The sequence below is a fragment of the Phascolarctos cinereus genome, unplaced genomic scaffold (assembly GCF_003287225.1).
Source record: "Phascolarctos cinereus isolate Bilbo 61053 unplaced genomic scaffold, phaCin_HiC Scaffold_4;HRSCAF=312, whole genome shotgun sequence".
Classification (NCBI taxonomy): domain Eukaryota; kingdom Metazoa; phylum Chordata; class Mammalia; order Diprotodontia; family Phascolarctidae; genus Phascolarctos; species Phascolarctos cinereus.
This window is the reverse complement of record NW_027555847.1, coordinates 184,931,509-184,951,713: the sequence shown is the minus strand read 5'-3', so window position 1 is coordinate 184,951,713 and position 20,205 is coordinate 184,931,509.

Below are 20,205 nucleotides of genomic sequence, written 5' to 3'. Positions count from 1 at the left end.
CAACTGAACAACGACAGCTAAGAAGGTCATGAACATTGCTCTTATTGCCAGTAATCCCCATTTCATCATAATTTTTTCCAAATCTTTTCCCCCACTGTGCATTTCTTCTTTCCAAACCCATTCCTTATCCCCATGGTAACCTCCATCTTCTCCATCATCCCTCAGGATCTCCTAAATCAACCTTGATTTGGCTGTGCTTTCCTTCCTTCCCAATTTTAATCCTCTAGTTAACCAGTTCAATTGCAAACTATAGTCTTATTCAAGAATAATCCCTAGCCTCTTTATCTTATCATCACATATGCCATATCAAATCCCAACTTAGACTACCCTCACAATCTATCTCTCACTCCTACATACAATTCATAACAAGAAAAAGTTTGGAATATGTGTTGACTGGATCCATTACAAACTTCTGTTATTTAATCTTGGTTGGGCCCTCATTTGCCTCAAGGTAATTCTTTTACTCTTTGGCAACTGACTGTATATTTTATCCCCTGTAAGGGCTGTTTCAAACTTTCTTTCCTCTCCTCAAGTCTCAGACACCACCCCTTCCCCCTTTCCTGTCATGAGAAGACCTTGACTTACATTTTACTGAGAAAATAGAGGGTGTTCCTGTGAACTCCCACTTCACTCCCACTTTACATGACCCCTTGTTATCACCTCCCATTCTCTCCTTTATTAAGTCTCTGATAAAGTGTTAGCCCTTCTCCTTGCCAAGGCAAACCCCTGCCCTTGATATTATGTCCTCCCCCTCTCCTCTGACAGATTGCCTCTGAAATCACCCCCTCTCTAAATTTCAATTTCTTATCTACTCGCTCCTTCAGTGCTGCCAACACACAAAGTTTGGTCTCTCCCATTAGGAAAAAAAAAAAACCTTCATTTGACCATACTATCCACTCACGCTTTAGATGTAGGCTGAAAACCACCTCTTTGTCTCTGCTTATTTCTCTCTGTTTCTGCCTCTGTCTCTCTGTCTCCCTGTCTTGTATTCCTCTTTCTCTTTCTTTCTTTCTGTCATCTATGTGACCTAATGTCAACTAAGTCCAATAGTGTCATAGAAAAAGTACTCATTTGTACTCAAATTTCATCTTCTTTGCAGGAGTATTTGTGTGAGTTATGGTACCACTTGCTAGCAGACATTCCGTAAAGATTTGCATACTTAGATTGAACTAGAAAATCCCCCTGCTTCTCAAAGTATATGTACTTCTCATTAAATATGGCTCCCTCTTAATTTCACTCAATGTGGAGAGAGGGCTAGATTTGGAGACAAAAGAGACCTAGGTTCAAACCTTGCCTCTGATACATACTATTCGATGCAAGGTAAATTGCTTAGTCTCCGTTTGCCTCAGTTTTCTCATTTGTAAAATGGGGATAATAATGCCAGTAGTTCTTGCCTTGCCAGTGTCCTTGGGAAGAACGAATGAGGTAACCTATAAGACTGTAACACATTTATATAAATAGCAGCTATTATTTGGATTGTTGAAATTGTTCAGAAACGGGTGGAGTAGTATCTGTTTTATTGAGATTCAGGCCAACATAATGCTCTTCCAGCCAATTGCCAAACAGCCCACAGGATTCCTGGCTGAGGATGGAGTCTTTTTTTTTTTTAACACAATGTTATAACAGACCAGTGGAGAACATGGAGCAGTGTTGAGAAATGTGATTTAGAAAGCCTTTTTTCTCATGACTTACTACTATAGAACATGTGGACTGGACCCATAACTTCACTGGTATGTTTTTGTTGTTGCTCAGTTGTTTCAGTTGTGTCTGAAACCCCCATTTGGAGTTTTCTTGGCAAACATTTCCCTTCTCCAGTGGATCCAGTGGATTCATTTTGTCAGGCCATTAGAGGTTAAGTGACTTGCCCAGGGCCACACAGTTAGGAAGTGTCTGAAGCTGGATTTGAACTCAAGTCTTCCTGACTCTAGGCCCAGTGCTCTTTCTGAGCCACCAGCTGTCTCTAAAGAAGTCATTATTCTAATTAATATAACTTGTTTAAAGTTCAGCTGCACATTAGGTATCAGAGCCTGCATATGACCTCTAAGCATGTTCTTTCCCCATTGGCAAAGATACTAGAGTAGTTTGCCATTTCCTTCTCCAGCTCATTTTACAGATGAGGAAACTAAGGCAAACAAGGTTGAGTGACTTGCCCAAGGTCACATAGCTAGTAAGCATCTGAGAGCCCATATTGAAGTCAGGTCTTCCCGACTTCTGGCCTGGTACTCTATCCAGTGTGCTACCTAGCTGCCATATCAAGGGAATATAAATGAATGTTCAGTTGTTTTTCAGTTGTGTCTGACTCTTTGTGACCCCATTTGAGGTTTTCTTGCAGAGATACTGGAGTGGTTTGCCCTTTCCTTCTCCAGCTCATTTTACAGATGAGGAACTGAGGCAAACAGAGTTAAATGACTTGTCCAGGGTCACATAGCTAGTAAGTATCTGAAGCTGGATTTGAACTCAGGAAGATAAGTCTTCCTGACTAATGTAGATCTGAATTTTTTCTGTGACTTATAGAAGTTGCCTAGAGCACTAAAAGGTTAAGTGACTTGCCCAGGGTCATATAACAAGTACCTATCAGAGGTGAGATTTGAATCAAGCTCTTTCTGATTCCAAGGTCATCTTTCTATCCCCCTATGACACGCTATTTCTCAAAAGTATAACTGTGTTGATTAGAATACTGCCTATGCCTTTGAAATGAGATCTTTTTGAAAGTAAAAAATACTATATCCACAAATACTAGGAGTTTTTCTATTTTGTTTTGTTTTTTTGGTTTTTTGTTGGGTTTTTTGTGGGTTTGTGTGTGTGTGTGTGTGTGTGTGTGTGTGTGTGTGTGAGTGTGATTTCACCAATATGGGTATTTCTTCCAATGTAATAGATTAAAACCTTTCCACAATACTGGTCTCCCCTCTCTCCACCCTCCCCGCCCCAATCATTTCCCAGTGGTCAAACTTCTTGTGATTAGTTTCCCCAAACTTACTGGCTGAGAGATGCAATTTGTCTCCAGGCTTATACCTGAAGTCTTTCCAATCTGATAGGACCTGCCAAGACTGTTGCTCTACTGGCATACTTTTCAGGAAACCAAGGTCACCTCATTGGCACAGAATAGGACTTTGGTGGAGAGCAATGAAAATAATACAAAATTACCATACAAGAAAACACAACTTTTGAAACAAATATGTGGCAAGGCAATTTAGTTCAGGAGTCTGATAATACTGGGTGGATTTCTCTGTGTGTTTGCATTGTCCATGTCCCTGGGAAAGTCACTGGGCCACGCTTCAAGCTGCGTGAGGTCTTGGCACAAAGAACACCAAAAAGCCAGACAAAGATAACTGACTCTGTGTTACAAGGTTAGCAAGAGCTACATCCTCGACAACCCTGGATTTAGAACGGAAAGCAACCTTACATATCATTTAATTCAACTTGCATATTTATAGATAGAGAAAATGATTTGCCCAAGAACAGACAGGTAATAAGCAGCAAAATCTTTTTTTTTTCAAATGCAACTTTTCTGATGCTGCTCTTCCTGCTATACCTTAAGTTTTTCTGTCTGAATCCTTTCCTATTCTCTTGGATGTATCTGTACCAGAAGATTATGGGAGCTCAACAGTAACATTACTAAAGAGTTTACCCTTCTTGCCCACAGCTATGGAGGGTATGATGAAGGTTAGTTAGCCAAGAGCTACAGGAACTTTTAGTGTGATTACTAGACTTCTGGCCTCTCATACATCACTGTTCCTTGCTGTGGTGAGATTGTTACTAACTGAGCTTGCCAGTGTTTACTCACTCATGTTCTAAGGACAGGAGGAGAGGTCTAGGCCACTGTGAGCTAGCCTTAAAAACTGAGACACAGATCTTTTCAATAGCTCTGGCAAGTGGCAGACCTGTGGTGTTCATTTTTGGTAGTTGGGATGGAAGGCTCTATATTGAAAAGCTCTTCAGATGGAAGAGAGAAAGTCAATATTAAGGAAATATCAGTAGTTTTAGAGCTACTTAAGGGGTATCTATCCCCCATTACAAGCAGGACATAATATCTACCATGCTAAATTTAGATGGAAAGGAAGGATTTTGATAGAGTGTTAAATGAATTCTAGCAACCAAGAGCTATTCCAATCTGGGAGAATGTATTGCTAATGAAAACAAATAGGGAAGTTAGGAAGAGTAATGGGTTTGGGGAGGATGAAGATAATGAGTTCTGTTTTTGACATATTGAGTTTGAGATGTCTATGGCTTAACCAGGTAGAGAAGGTTAGCAGGCCTATGGTGATGCCAGTGGCAGGGCCAGAGATCAGAAAAGAGGTGAATGCTACACATGACAGCATTGCCTGCATAGGGCTCTGGCCAAGGGGAGAGAGTTCTGGGTTCAATCCTCCAGGTTGCTATTTCTGACACTGAGATTCCTTTACCACTTTGGTCTTCCACTGCTCCAGATCCCTATGACTGACAATCATAACCTCTATAACTACTAGAACTTTGGCTGGTCTCTCTGGGGTCCACTCCTCATGACCCTCTGGGTCTCATCCTTTAACCCTAGATGCTTCCCCAGAAATGTGCTCTCTTTCAAAATCACAAGTGGAGAAGAAATGAAGCTAGGATCTCCCTATCCTAGTGTCTCCACCCAAGGAAAATGTCTGCACGTAGGAAGAGGTAGAGGCCTTTTACTGCCCCACTAATAAATGGTGATTAGAGAAGCTCCAAGAGGACAAGACTTTTCAAGTATATGCCTTTACCCAGGATTGAGAGGTTTTGATGGCTTTCTGGATGAGAATCAGACAGAGCAGCATTCCTACAATGATTCTAGCAAACACCTTAAATTCATGTGGGACCAAATAATGATCAAGAAATCCAACGAGAAACTAAAGTAAGTGACTTCTTCCAGCCCAGAATTGTACAAAAGTGTAGACAGAAGCACATGGGTAGTAGAAAAGGGGGCTGCCTTCAAAGCCAGTGCCAGCACAGGCCAACAAGCCTTTAGAGAAGGGCCAAAGACACATATTGCCTACAAGGTTCTATGTTTAGAGGCAGCAAGAGTTAAGGAGTCCTTAAGAAAGCCCTGTAGTGGTTAAACACACAACAGAGTCCCTTGGAGTTATTGGGCAAGGCAGTACCAGTGGGACCCACTGAGGTCTCTAGCATCTATCCTGAGATGCTAAAGAACCAGCACTCTGAATCTCAAAGATGAGAGGGGGGAAGGGAAGGGGAGGTAACTCCAGAAGGTGGAAGTCAGTACAGGTACCCAGGGTGACACCAAGCAGGGCTGACCCCCCCCCCAAAAAAAAAAAAAAAGAAAAGAGCATAAGGGGACAAAGCCTGGCCTTGGTACAAAATCCCAGTTCAGGACCTAAAGCTAGAGAGGTGAATAAACCAACCTTGAGAAAAATACAAAGGAGTCAGAGAGAATAAGCAGAGCTGGTCTTACTATTGCCTACCTCTTCAGATCAGCTGAAAGAAAAAAATAGAGGTTATTGAATACACTGAGATACATTTAGGCAAATCATAAAAGCCTGAAAGCACACATGGAACCATAGGCTTAGGAGAAGACCTAGGCTACGAAGTGCACCAGAATGGAAGCAAAAACAGATCCAGACAGGTGCTAGCTGATTCCCTTCCAGAGACAGGAAGAGAAATATGGTCACCATCCCCTTGCCCTTAAGGGAAGAGAGAAGCACAGGTCTTGCCACAATCAGAGAAGCAAGAGAGAGTTGACCTTTGGGGTTAGGGAGCAGCATCAGCTGTTAATAGACCTAATGAGGAGACTAACTTATATTCTACTAAGAGGGCAAAGGGGGCTATTGTTTAGATAGGTCCAATAAAGCTATAGTGACAGAATCAAGTATGTTAGAAGGAGGGAGAACAATAAAGCCAGGTATGACCTACCTCTTTATGGAAGATTAAAGTAACTGAAAAATGAGTAAGTTGTACCCAAATTGTACTATGTGTTTCCCTGTGTTGTGTGTAAGTCTTATGTGAAATCTAATGGGAAGTCTTATGTGCTAAGCTGTCCTGTAATTTGCTCAAAATCTTGGGCACGGAAAATGCCAAAGGACTGGTTGATGACTATGTTGTGACTATGTCACAAGACCAGGGACAGCTCTCCATCCCTGACAATACCCTCCAAACTCTTTCTTATTCCCTCAGAAGACCTGTGAGGGGATCTCCAAATCTTGACAGGTGAAATGAGATATCAGCAAATCACCAGAAGAAGAGACGAGGGAAACATGGGTCACATGCTCATCACACTTAAATATTATTCTACCTAGAGCACTCTCAGGTAACGCTCTTAAATCCTAATGGTGCATGCCCTCCATTTTTGTAACATGAGTCTTAGCCATTTACTTTGTATATGTGACACACACACTTTGTATGTATGACTTTGTATTGGGCCCCTTCAAAAGGCTCCAGTCCTGGAATCTTGTAGACAAATATCCTACATCCTACAAAGATCCTCACCTAAAGTGGAGGGGAGGGGAAGGGGTTGTAGAGGTCCCTGAGTCCTCATGCACCCTAGCCAAGTATAACGGCAGAAAAAAAAAACCTCTAAAACAAAGCTAAGATAATAATAATAGCTAACATTTATATAATACTTACTATGTGCCAAACACTGTGCTAAGCATTTAATCCTGACAACAACCCTGGGAGCTAGGTGCTATTATTATCCCCATTTTACAGATAAGAAAACTGAGGCAAACAGAGATTAAGTGACTTGCCCTGGATCACACATATAGTAAGTGTCTGATTTGAATACAGGTCTCCCTAACTCCAGGACCAGTACTCTATCCACTTCACCAATTACCTGCCCATGACTCATGCCTAGGGTCTCCCCTCAAAAGTAGGTAACAGGGTCCCTTCCAGAAAAGAGACTCGGTGTATAACACAAATAGCATTTGCAGGATGAAGGTTTAATTCTTCTACCACAGAAAATGGCAAAAGGAGCTAAAGACATACTTGCAGGCATGGACTGATACAGACAACATCTCAAATAGTCATTTACACTCATTGTACCCCCACTACAAGGGTAAAGACCTTCTGTAGAACTATTGAACAGATATACTGCATTCACCTCAAATTATTAGATTATAAGCTCCTTGAGGACAAGGACTGTCTTTTGCCTCTTTTTGTATCTCCAGTGGTTAATGATAATGATAACTGATACTCCCCATTGCCTGACGTATAGTAGGCATTTAATAATTGTTTATTAAATTGACCTGAATCTTCCACAAAAGCCTTTACCCACGTGATACTAAAGCCTTGGCAGAAGACATGGGCCAAGCAACATCCCAGCATGATAAGCAAGGAAAGATCTGTGCAGGAGTCAGCTGGCTCCCTGCCAAAGGCAGACAGAGAAGCATGACCATCACTCCTACAACCAGACAGGAAGAAGGAAGCATGTGCTCTTATACCACAATCAGAGAGGCAAGGCAGTTGAAATTTGGGGTTAGGGAAGCAGCAGCTGCTGTTAATAGATTATTGGACAGTATTTTGCATTTACCTCCTATCTGCTTCAAGTAACTCACAAGGTCTAGGTCTCCTGGCCTATCAGAAAATGGTTCTTTTGTCTCTTTAGGTTTCAGGATGATTCTGTTGGTAGTCATCATCTCCTCCTGTTGTATATGGGATTCACCTCCCATTCCAGCCAGTACCTGACTCAGGAACCCAGGAACTCTTAAATTCAGGATGTAGTCAGTCACCAAAGCTGGAAATATCCATTTCTCAAGATCACTCACTGGTTGCTGACATTTACTCATGGAAGAAAACAGAAAGCAGAAGGCAGCCAGGGACTCAGGCTCACTTGGGGAAGCAAATGTTTTCTTCAATATGTGCATACAGCCTCCATTGCCACTTGAAGGGACAAGGGAAGAGAAATGCTCTCCCACTGTGTTGTTGGAATTCAAGGGAGAGAAAGCACTGGATGCATCCCAAACGTGAAGGCTGGTTTCTCCTCAGCTACCTTATAGTCCACAGATGACTCTTCCTGGCTCACATCCAATTATCTGTGATACAAGTCCCCTCAATCACAGATATTACCAACAATGCTGTGTCATCTCAGCAAGACATAGTTCCTTCAGAAGGGACCAGAGCAAATACACAGTTCCTTGGCAGGTGTTCCATTCAATTCAGCAAATCAGGAGGTTTACCTGTTCACTCCCACTCTCCCACTCTCTCTCTCTCTCTTCATATATATATATATATATATATACATGAAATACACACACACACACACACACATATATTTAGTCTCTGTGTGTATATTTGTATTTTCTTATCTACATAAATGTTGTTTTCCCCCACTAGAATGTAAACTCCTTGAGGGCAATGATTGTCTATTTTTGTCTTTGTATGCCCAGTGCCTAGCTCCTGATAGGAACTTAATAAATTCCTATTGAATTGAATCCTTCTTATGAGGCTAGGTCAAATTGAATAAGGAAAATTATATAAGTCTTGGCCATTAGAAGGGCCCTAAGGTGTCTCAGGAGTTTCACTGATATGGAAAAGCCACTAACCAAAGACTTATCTATGTGTTCCAATGTGGAGAGCACATGAGATGTTGAAAGAAGAAAAGAGACATTCTGATAGCTTCTTGGAGTGACTCCTTAGCAGTGTTTGACATTAGCATCAGAATCATTACTGCTACCAATCATAAGCCTGGTCCAGAAGGCCATCCACTTAGTTGAGTATCATGGCTAGTCACAGAGTCAACAGGCATTTACAAAGCACTTACTATGTGTTGTGCCCCATGCTAAGTGTTGGGGATATAAAGAAAGGCAAAAACAAGGTTCTCGTCCTCAAGGAGTTGATACTATGAGGGAAACAACATGCAAACAACAATGTACATAGAAGAGATGGGTCATTGCCATTTGTCTTGACTCTTGTCTTGCCACTGGACTCTGATAACTCTGGAGGAGAAAGTGAGGCTGATGACTTTGTGAAGTTCTGCCTCACTTAAATCCAATTCATTTGCAAGTCATCACCCTCATGATGTCATTGGTCCTTTTCGAGATTGAAGGATAAAGAACAACAGCAACATACAAGATACATATATACATATTTCTATAAATATATGTGTGCACACATATTTAATTATGTAACATCATATATGTATATATGTGTACACACACACACACACACACACACACACACACACACACATACACACTACATTAAGGTAATCCCAAATGGAAGGCATTAGCTGTGATAGAGGAGGTACTGGGAAAGGCCTACTGCAGAATATGGGATTTGTGCTGAGCCATGTAGAAAGCCAGGGAAGCCAGGAAGTGGAGATGAAGAGGGACAACATTCTAGGCATGGGAGATTGTCAGTGAAAAAGACAGAGTCAGTAGATAGAGTGTTGTGTGAGAGGACATCAACAAGGCTGATATTGCTGGATAGTAGAAGATGTGATGAGAAGTAAAGTGTAAGAGGACTAGAAAGATAGGAAGGGGCAAGACTGTGACAGGCTTTAAATGTCAGGGAATTTTATATTTGTTCCTGGAGCAAAGGGAGCTACTGGAGTTGACTGACTGGGAATAAGGGTGAGGAGGGAGGAGGAGTGGCATGACCAGCCTGTGCTTAAAATTTGGCAGCTGAGTGGAAGATGGATTGGAGTGGCTAGTCAAGGAGTTAGCATTATAGTCTAATGTAGAAGAGTCATAGGAAAAACCAGGTATTTCAGGGAGAAAAAAACTACCAGTTTTTCCATATCCCTGCCCTGACTTCCTCAGTTTATCAAAACCTGATGTCCCACGAACATTTACTCACACTCCAAGCAAGCCCAGTTCAATGACTCACCCTTCTAAAAAACAGTATTTCCTAACTCTGTCTACCTTTTAAAAATTGCAAAAGCTTTCTGTGTAACTATGATATTAAGAAAAAGCAAGAGGAACAAACTTCAAGTTAAAAGAAAGCATGCCAAAATCAAATTCTCCATTGATTAATCATGTAGGTCCCAAGACTTAAAGAAAACAAAAAGCAAAGATAAAATGTTAACTCATCATAAATAGTGATGTTGGGTTAAATACTTAAGCTCTACATACAGAGATCAACTACTACATTACTGTTTGTAAGAGGATCATAGCATTACAGCTAAAAGTTTAGAAGGCCAACATTTTCCAGATAAGGAAACTGATCCCAAGAAAGAATAAGTAACTCACACAAAAATCACACAGTGAATAGACAGCAGGGTCAGGATTCAAGCCCAGGTCTTCTGACTGTCATGCTAGTGTTCTTCTCACTGCAACATGCAGCTTCTAGATAGTGGCTACCTTCTTATTACTATTTTAAAGAAGAGAAAATATCTAAAGAAGTTTCTTTTATGGATTAGTAGAGAGAGCAGAAGTCTAGATCTCAGGAGCTATAAATTCTAATGTTTGTTCTGCCACTAACTAGCTAAGAGACCTAGCAAATCATTTTTATTCTACTTGTTTCCTCTTTTATTAAATGGGGTGGGGGTGGGGGAGAAATACCTGTTCTGCCTCAGGGGGCTGTTATGAGGACAAAAAGAGATTAAATTAGAGATGAAAGCGCTTTGAAAGGATCCACATAAATTAAGATACAATTTAATTTTTTTAATTCATTGATTTTTTCATCACCTTAATTTCTCTTCCCTCACCCAGAGTTATCCTTTGTAACAAAGAAAAACAAAGAAAGAGGAAAAGCAGGTTAACAAAAATAACCTACAGATCAACACAGTCTGTCAATATATGCAGAGTTCTACAATCATATTCCCCATTTCTCCAGAGGATAAAGGGCAGTATATTTTCTCATTTTTTCTTTGGAGACAAGCTTGTTAATTATAATTATACAGCATTCAGTTTCTTTCTTTCCTTTTTTTTGGGGGGGGATGGGGTTCTTCCATTATGTTTTTAAGTTGTCCTGTATGTTGTTCACCTGGCTCTTCCTTCACTATGCATCAAACTCTATTGATTTATATCTTCCCATGTTGAATTCTTCATACTCATTATTTCTTATAAAATAATTATTCTATTATATCCATATACTACAATTTTAGCCACTTCCCATCTACCTTGTTTCCTTTTCTTTGCTACCACAAAAAAAAAAAGTTGCTATTACATTTTGGTCTACGTAAGAACTTTTATTTTTGCTTTAACCTCCCTGGGTTGTATTTCTAGAGTGGGATCTCTGAGTAAAAGGGTATTAATATTTTATCAATTGTTTCAGCATAATTCCACATTTTTTTCTGGAATATTTTGACCATCACAGGTTTGTCAGTAGTGTATTAGTGTACCTATCTTTCCATAATCCCACCAGCATTAACTGCTCCTATCTTTTTTCACCTATTATCATTATCATTGTTAATATTGCAAAGGTGGGAGGTTTCTAGCAGTGTGTTCAGTATCTTCATTCCTATCCTGTTCAACATTAAGAACAACTTGGATGAAGGCATCAAAGATACACTTATCCACTTGCAGATGATACAAAGCTGGAAGAAATAAGGTAATACAATATATGTTAAAGTCAAAGCTTAAGGGGCAGCTAGGTGGCACAGTGGATAGAGCACCAGCCCTGGATTCAGGAGGACCTGAGTTCAAATGTGACCTCAGACACATACCACTTACTAGCTGTGTGACCTCAGGCAAGTCACTTAACCCCACTGCCTAGCAAAAAAAAAAACAACAACAACAAATAAAAAAAAATTAATAAAGTCAAAGCTTAAAGTGATTTCAACAGGCTGGAACCAAGGGCTGAAACCAGCAATATTAAATTTAACAGATATAAATATTCACAAATTTAACAAGCATTTCAGCTGCTGGGGAAAGGGAATTACAAAAGTATAGTATGGGGAGGCTTGGTTTTCAAGCAGGTCATGAGAAAAAGAGGGGTTTTTTTGTTTGTTTTTTTTCTATTAACCTTTGTTTTCTTTAGCCCAATATAAGACAACAGCTGATTCAAAACAAAACAAATCTAATGCAATCTTAGGCTGCCTTAAAAACATCTCATAAGACACGTTCAAAGTAGATCATACCCTGCTATACTCTGGCACTAATCAGACCACATTTGGAGTAATATGCTCATTTCTTGTTGCTACATTTTAAGATCACTAGAGAGTATTCAGAAGGCAATTTAAAAAGGTTTATGGTACAGATGTTGGTAAACTGTAGCATATGGGGAAAAAACCAGAATGAACTAGAAATGAGAAGACTTAGCTAAAAAATAATAGTAGTCAAGTATTTCAAAGACCATCATTAGTATTGAATACAGCTTATGGTAAGAAAAGGTTAGAAGCCACTGCTTGGAGTGAGATCAAGAAAATATTATCATTCATTCCTACACTGAATCCATCACAAAGCATTTACTAAGTGTATACTGTGTCCTGAAAGTCAGCCAAGCTGGCCTCAGAACCAGGAAGAGCTGAGTTCAAGGTCCACCTCTGGCAAAATACTCACTGTCTGACTCTAGACAAGTCCCTTAACCTTTCACTGTACTTGCCCAGTGGTGTCAAACTCAAATAGAAACAGACCACTAAACCACACATAAGGATCCTTGCTAACTGCATATTGACTTAGTTTTAAACGAAATATTATCTATGTTTTGTTGTATTTCTATTAATTTTGTTAAATATCTCCCAATTACGGGGCAGCTAGGTGGTGCAGTGGATAGAGCATCGGTCCTGAAGTCAGAAGGAACTGAGTTCAAATCCGGCCTCAGACAAAACACTTGACACTTAATAGCTGTGTGACCTTGGGCAAATCACTTAACCCCAATTGCCTAAAAGCAAAAATAAATAAATATCTCCCAATTACATTTTAATCTGTTTCAGGCAGGAGGAACCTCCTGTTTGACACCTTTGTTTCCTGAAACCTTCTAAAACTATAAATTGCAGAGAAGATGCCAATTTGCATTATTATGGGAGTTTTCTCATCTAGGAATTCCATATATTAATGAAGTCAAAGATTAGCCTATATCCCCACTATGTGACAGGCATTGATGATACAAAGATGAAGCACTCAGTCCCCCTGTCCTTAAAGGGTTCTCAACTTCCAACCCCTTCATTTTATAGACAGAAAAACTGAGGCCCAGAGAGTTTAAGTGAGTTGTGCATTGTATTACACAGTTCACCCCTGACCTCCATTTACAAATGAGATCAGGCATGACAACTGTAATATTCAAAATAGAGACATGGGCAATAGGGGTGCAAGGAGGGGGGACTGTTATTAGAATTAAGACACAAAGTCTGAGCAGGATCAGCAAGCAAGTCTAACTTGATACTAAGCTAATTAATCATTCTGAATTAGCATCTTACATCCTCTTGGGTTGTAATGGTCACATTATTTGGCTCACTCTAGTAAAAGAATCAACGTAAAGACCAAGCATATTAATTTGTGAAAGGATACTACAGAAGTTGTTGGTGTAATATTTCCCCCACCCAGGAACAGCATTTTAGTACCCAGGCAGAGCTGAACCTTTAGGTAGGGATTATTAAGCAATTCCAGTTGAGAAGATGAAAACTGAGTAAAGAAGGTAGAAGTGAGATAGAATTGAAGGTTACAACTGAGTACAGAAGGTAGAATTGAGTAGTACTCCAGGAGAGCAGGAAGAGAAAAAAACTCAACAGGTTGTTGTTACTGTGGGCAGAAATGTGTTGAAGCCTGTTGAACCAATCGCTAAATTTCCAGTATAAATATTTATACCTCTGAAATAGGCAAAAACTGAACACCAAGGCTTAATTTATTGTTTTGTTAATTATCTGAACTTAATAAAAGGATGGAGAAAGTGTTAATAATGCAAATTAAAATTAAAAGCGTGTGAGTACATTTTCCCCCTAGTTGTGAAATATGTACCAGCATAGCCCAGACTACTGGACACAAAATTTCTATTTTATGTCAGGAAAAGGATAAGGCCAATGTCCTACTGCAAAGTCACAATACCACAAATTAAAAACAAAGCAGGGACCACTTGGGATTTTTCAGTCTTCTGTACTATTTCAAAACACCATACATTTTGTAGGCTGTGCTTAGGATAGTGTTTACTAATTTACAAACTTACCCTGATGGCTGGAAACAGTGTACAAAAGTATAACTACACATACATCATTTAAACAATCACAAAACTAGTTTTAGAATAGATTCACAGAAGAAAGCCTTGAGGGTCTCATGCTGATAAGCATAACACTTTATTTAATATGCCCAAAGTATTACAAAATAAAGAAGTCATAGCAAAAAACAAAATTCTATAAAGAGTACAATTAACATCACTGACAATTAACATGTGGAGTAAAGTGAACAAGCATGTATTAAATACTTTCTGTGGGTGAGGCACTGTGCTAAGTGCTGAGAATACAAACACAAGCAAAAAGAAATACAGTCACTGCCCTCAAGGAGCTTAACATTCTAATGGGAGAAGATAGCACATATAAGAAATCTGAAAAGATGAAAAGGGGGAGAGGAGGAAGGGGTAAAGGGGGAAGAGTTGGAACCCTGTACAGGGGCATAACAGAGGAACTGCAGCCTAGTGAAAAATGAAGAATAACATCATAGTATTACTTTTTTTTTTTAACCTAGGTAGAGGGAGTATTAGGTTAGAAATCAGAGGATCTGGATGCAAATCCTGGATTTGCCACCTACAATCTGTATGATCTTGGTCTTATAGGCCAATTGATGTAGAATGACATGGAACACTTATAATTTATCTTACAGTAAATAAATGGGAAGTTCACTTAGCCATAGCATGGCAAGAATATTCAGCAATGATACAACATTGACTCACCTGGTGTAGCTTTCCTACCTCTGTGTTAGCCATGCTCAAGTTTGGTCCGATATGTATGTTAAGCCTGAGGAAGGGGTCCCCTCCTTCCTTATGTACTGGCTTTTGTGCTTAGGCCTCCAGAAAGCTGTCTTCTGGATCAATTAAGTCTTAAGCACAATTTCTTTTATTTATTTTCAGATACGTATCTTTTTTTTTCTTTCTAGAAAATAGGTTCCATGCTATCTCCAGGCATTAATTTCAATTCAGTCCTATAGCTTATGTCATCTGCATCTATGAATTGATTTCACAGTTACACTTGAGAGTACTATACAAGAAATTACTGTCATTTTCCTATCCAGTAAACTTTAAGGACAGTATCAATTCTGTTTAAGGAAAAACTAGCCTAGCCTGCATGGATTAGATGTTGATCCTATAATAAATCACCGATTGGTGGCAAAGTACTAAAGGTCTTCTAGAACAGGGGTGGGGAACCTGTGGCCTCAAGCCACAGGACCCTTTAGGTCCTCAAGTGCAGTCCTTTGACTGAATCCAAACTTCACAAAACAAATCCCTTTAATAAAAGGATTTGTTTTGTAAAATTTGGACTTAGTTAAAAGGCCACACCCAAGGACCTCGAGGCCGCAGATTCCCCACACCTGTAAGATGTTATACCATTTAGTTGCCCTTAGGACTATTATTGGACAAATTGAACCTTGGGGACGTGAAAAGGTCAGTGCCGGCAAGACAAGGGGAGGAAATGAAAAAAAAACGAAAGCAGAAAAATAGCAAAAAAGATAATATGTATCAACCTCCTCAAAAAGTTACATAATATAGGAGAAAATGAAAACAAGAAATCCTGGCCTTTGCATTCAGCTTTCAGAATGACTGCATCCTGGATCTTAATGATCTGGTCCACGTGGTAGGGGATTACAAATTTTTTCAGTTCACAATGGGTCTTCTTTTGTAACATGGAGATGATAAGCAGTAGCAGGCCCAGTTTGTGCAGATGATGGTACTTCTGGTATAGTTACTAATCTTCATCCCAAACTGGGGATATCTTTAGTAATAGGTTAATTACTCTCTTGCAGAAATCTTGATCTGGTGCTAAGATTGATACCCAGAATCTCCTTGTATCAACACTCATCCAGTGTTGCCTAGTCCACTGACTAGTACCTCCTCCCTCCTCACTCGACCCCTAAGCCTCACCAAACTTTTGTCCTTGAAGAGGCCTGTGTTGGGGAATTAACTCCCTTCTTCCACAAGCGCTGCGCAGTTTTAACTCTACATGCTAAAGACCCTTAGCACTATCATCTGACCTACTGATATAATCTGAGGACCCTGTGAGCTGTGTCAACTGCCCCTACAAAGTTATCTTAGGACTTCTGGGCCTATCTAATTTTGGGTTTAGCTTACTGTCCATTTGAAGTGCCTTAAGATAACGTATTGAGGGACCAGTTATGTATCCATCATCTATCTGGTATTTCCCTTGTGAATCATTAGAACCAATTCTTTTGAGTGATTGTGGAGCTCATTGGAAGATCTCAGTACTCTAGGGTTTGATGAAATCTACAAACAAGAGAATCCCAGCAAACTGAAATTCCTCTACTTACGGATTCTGCTGGACAGCCTCCATGAAAAGTGGCAAACACCTCTGGTGGGCATATATGTCTCCCTGTTTTCCTCTTCATTTGGATAATCATAGGGTTGTCCAGAAAAATTATGCCATCTTTCAATGAATCTTTTATGATTTTAATTTACACATGAGAGACTCCTTTTGGAGGAAAGCCTTTAAGACAGCATTATGATCTGCAAATCTTATCCTTTTTTTTAATAGTCAACAAACAATAATCAAAGACCTCAAGTATCTCAATTGATGTCTGCTGACCCATAAAAATTTCCACGTTAGGCACATATGGTTTATTGGTGTGAAGTTGGTGCTTTATGAGTAAACTTAATTCTAAGGTCTTTAACACCATATAACTTAAAGGTCATATTTGCCAGACTTCTTCTGCTTCTCAAACGGCAAGGCTAGAAGGAATGGTTAAAAGGCTTTGCATTAGTGAAGCCGATGTCAGAGAGGAAGCAAGGCATTTCCTTTCCACAGAATTCCTGTTCCTTTCCCATCCCATCAACACACTCTCTCATCTATTACATTCTTCTCCACCTCCCATCTCTCAGAAGGAATTGTTCAGCAAAATTGCATTAGATCAAGGGATGTCTTCTATGAGCTTCTATGAGTTCTTACTGTGGTTTTGGGGGCTTCCTGATGTGATAGCAACTAAATGGGGCCAAAATGTCCTCTGAACTACCCCCTTTCCTCAGCCAAAACTGAATTTGCTCTGGGTACCAGAATTTCTAGTTATGATTGTAGGTATCCACAGAATTTCAGGCCTTTTTATTATTCAACAGTATTTTACTTAATTTAGGGAGTGAAAAAAAAACTGCACAAATACTAAAGGAAACAATATTTGAAGAATTTCAACATGTATTGTATAGTAAGTAGCCTCCTAATTACAAGGTTAAAGTGGTTACTGATACTAAAAGATGATTGTGTGGATGCTGCTGAAAACTTAAATACTGATAAAGAATGAAGATATCACTGAGGGCAAGAAAAGTATTATAAAGGAAAGCTGCTTCAGACTTTGTTATAAGCATTAGTAATTCTTTTAACCTCTTAACTTACTTTCTAGATCACTTGCATCCCAAAGCCATATTAATTGTAGTCTAAGTCTGCCACATTGTGATACTTAAAAGGTCCAATTTGCTTCCTTGGGTGAAGATACCTAATTCATCTTCCTTCTTACACACACTTTGTGCATATATGTATAGACATCTGAAGCCACGTGGTTTCATCACAAGCCCCCTCTCTCAAACTGTGTTTTGTGTTTCTGGATATCTCAACTAATATTCTCAGCCTTTTCTATTCCCCCAGCTGCTAGGGCCTTCCTCTCTAAGGTAACTTTCCATCTACTCTGGGTTTATCTTATATTACCAGTTTAAGTATATATCTTCTCCCTTACTATGCAAGCTTCTTGGAAATAGTAACTATTTTTCTTTGTATCCCCAACATTCAGCAAGCACTTAATAAATTGTTGTCGATTCATCAATTGCATTATCTTCACGAGGAAACAACTCCACATGTGTGGACATGTAGGATACTGATGTTAAAGAAAATTTGCATTTTTGCAACTACAAATGCAAACAGCACTGGTTCTCTTTTTACTAACAGTTTTACTGTGCTCCTTGATACTGGAGAATGTCAGACTTGTGGGTCACAGATAACTAATCCTTGTCAGTAAGTGACAGATGTTACTGAGTTTCCTTGTAAACTCAGATACCTTAGCTTTTCTTCTTTTGTTTTGTTTTGTTGGCTAGGCAATGGGGTTAAGTGACTTGCCCAGGGTCACATAGCTAGTAAGTGTTATGTGTCTGAGGCTGGATTTGAACTCAGGTCCTCCTGAATCCACGGCTAGTGCTCTATCCACTGCACCACCTAGCTGCCCCAGCTTTTCTTCTTAGGAGCCATTTCCCATGTATTAATTCTTTCCCAGTGAGGTGGTTCTCCTTTAGACTTTCTCCAAATTCTTCCTTTATATTCTTATGTTTCAGTTGTGGGTAGCCCTTAACTTACAAGTGGGTGGCTTTCTAAAAGTTCACTCCTAAGTCAGTTGTTTGGAACTCAGAATATGAGGCCATGTATACTACAGTCAGTCAGAAGTAGAGTAGCTAACTGGTTTGTATAACTTTGGGTTATATCACAAATGTTCTTCCTATCAGTTGCCTCTCCTGAAAAATGAAGGGGTTGTATTAGATGATATCTAATATCACTTCCAATTATAAAAATTCTATGATTTTATTGTTTTCCTGGAATAGGCAATATCCTAAATGGTGGCTAGTTCCTCAGCTGAGCCATGAAAGTCTTTCGGACAGAATCATATGATCAAGAACGGAAAGGAACACTAGAAATCATCTAGTCCAGTCCTCTCATTTTATAGGCCAAGAAGCTGAGTTCCAGAGAAATTAAGGGATTCGTACCTGAGGTCACACAAACCAAATCAAATCAAGAAGCATTTATTAAGGGCCTACCACATACTAGGCATGTAACAATGGTCCTGATAGTCAAGCCCATGCTCTTTTTCACTAGACCACAAATTTGGCCCATAATGTCAGTAGAGCTATAGTAGTAACAGGTTCCCCTTAAATTTCCAGGGGATAATGGGTCCCAAGTTCTAACTGAAAACTCAGGAGACTAGGAAATATAGCTATAGCTCCAGCCTCCAGAAAGATTTCCCTCCTCTGCTACACAGACATTTAGAGGGGAGACTGTCATTCCTCTGTTGCAGGGTGTCTCTCCAAGCAGTTAATTTCATTAAACTCTAACACATGTTAACTTATATTGAGCCTGTTATGCACAATCATTAATCACATACGATGTTTATTAGATTTCTAGTAGCTAATTATTTAATCTTGTATTTATGCAACATTAAAAAAAAAAGTCTGAAGTATACTACACTAAAGTTGTGTTTCTGCCCTCAACAAGGATGGTGATGCCTTTCAGCTTTTAACAGCCTTCAAAACATATCACACCATCCAAGAGGTCATTCAGGTGGCTTCACTCCCCTTTATGAAAAAGGGGCAAATTAAAATAAATAGATTCGTCAGAAATTTATTCAAGAAAGCAATTTCCAAGGGTTCTGATTTGACAATGATTTAGCTCATTGTCCCAAACAACACCACCACAGTTTGACAATTGATCACAATAATCTTGAGGGAGCAGAAAAAGTTAAATATCTTGTGCACCCATACAGTTCACTAAGATGTGCTATGATTTGGGAATATGTAAACTAAAAGGAGTTGAATGTTTTGACTGACTGAGTTTCAGTTATGCACGACGTGTCATAAACCAGAATTATCCACTTGTCAAACCTCCCCTTCCACAGCTCCCCTACCCCCACAACCAAACGAAAGAAGGGAAGGAAAATAGCTAAACATCTGACAGGCCTTTGCTTATCAGATACATTTTAGCTATTACTTATTTTTTGTCTGCTAGTTTCAATGTTATTGCATTTTCTAGCGAGGTCAGATTGCATTAATTGATTCTCCGGTCATTCCTGATTTTTCCAAACGCTCGTACTTTGTGCCATTCTGAATTTCCCCTCGGAGTCTCTCCCCTTTCGGTCTCCATCTAATGGTCTCTCCCGCTTTCTTTCTCCGCCCCCGGCTCCCCCCCCACTTTTTTTTTCTTTCCGCGTGTGTGTTCCTTACTCCAACATTCCTCTGATAGGACACTAGGTACTTTCTCCCAATTCACGATCGCTTTGCTGGAAGAGAAACAGTCTGTCCAGAACAGAAATGCTACTTTGAGGCCAAAAGAATAGGCCGCCCAGGGCGCCAAGAGTTGTTCCTGACACAGCATAACCACGGCACGACCTTGGGCGAGTCACTTCAAGTTCTCTGGGCTCGGATTTCCCATTTGTAAAGGGGTGTTAATGATACCTCCAGGTGGCC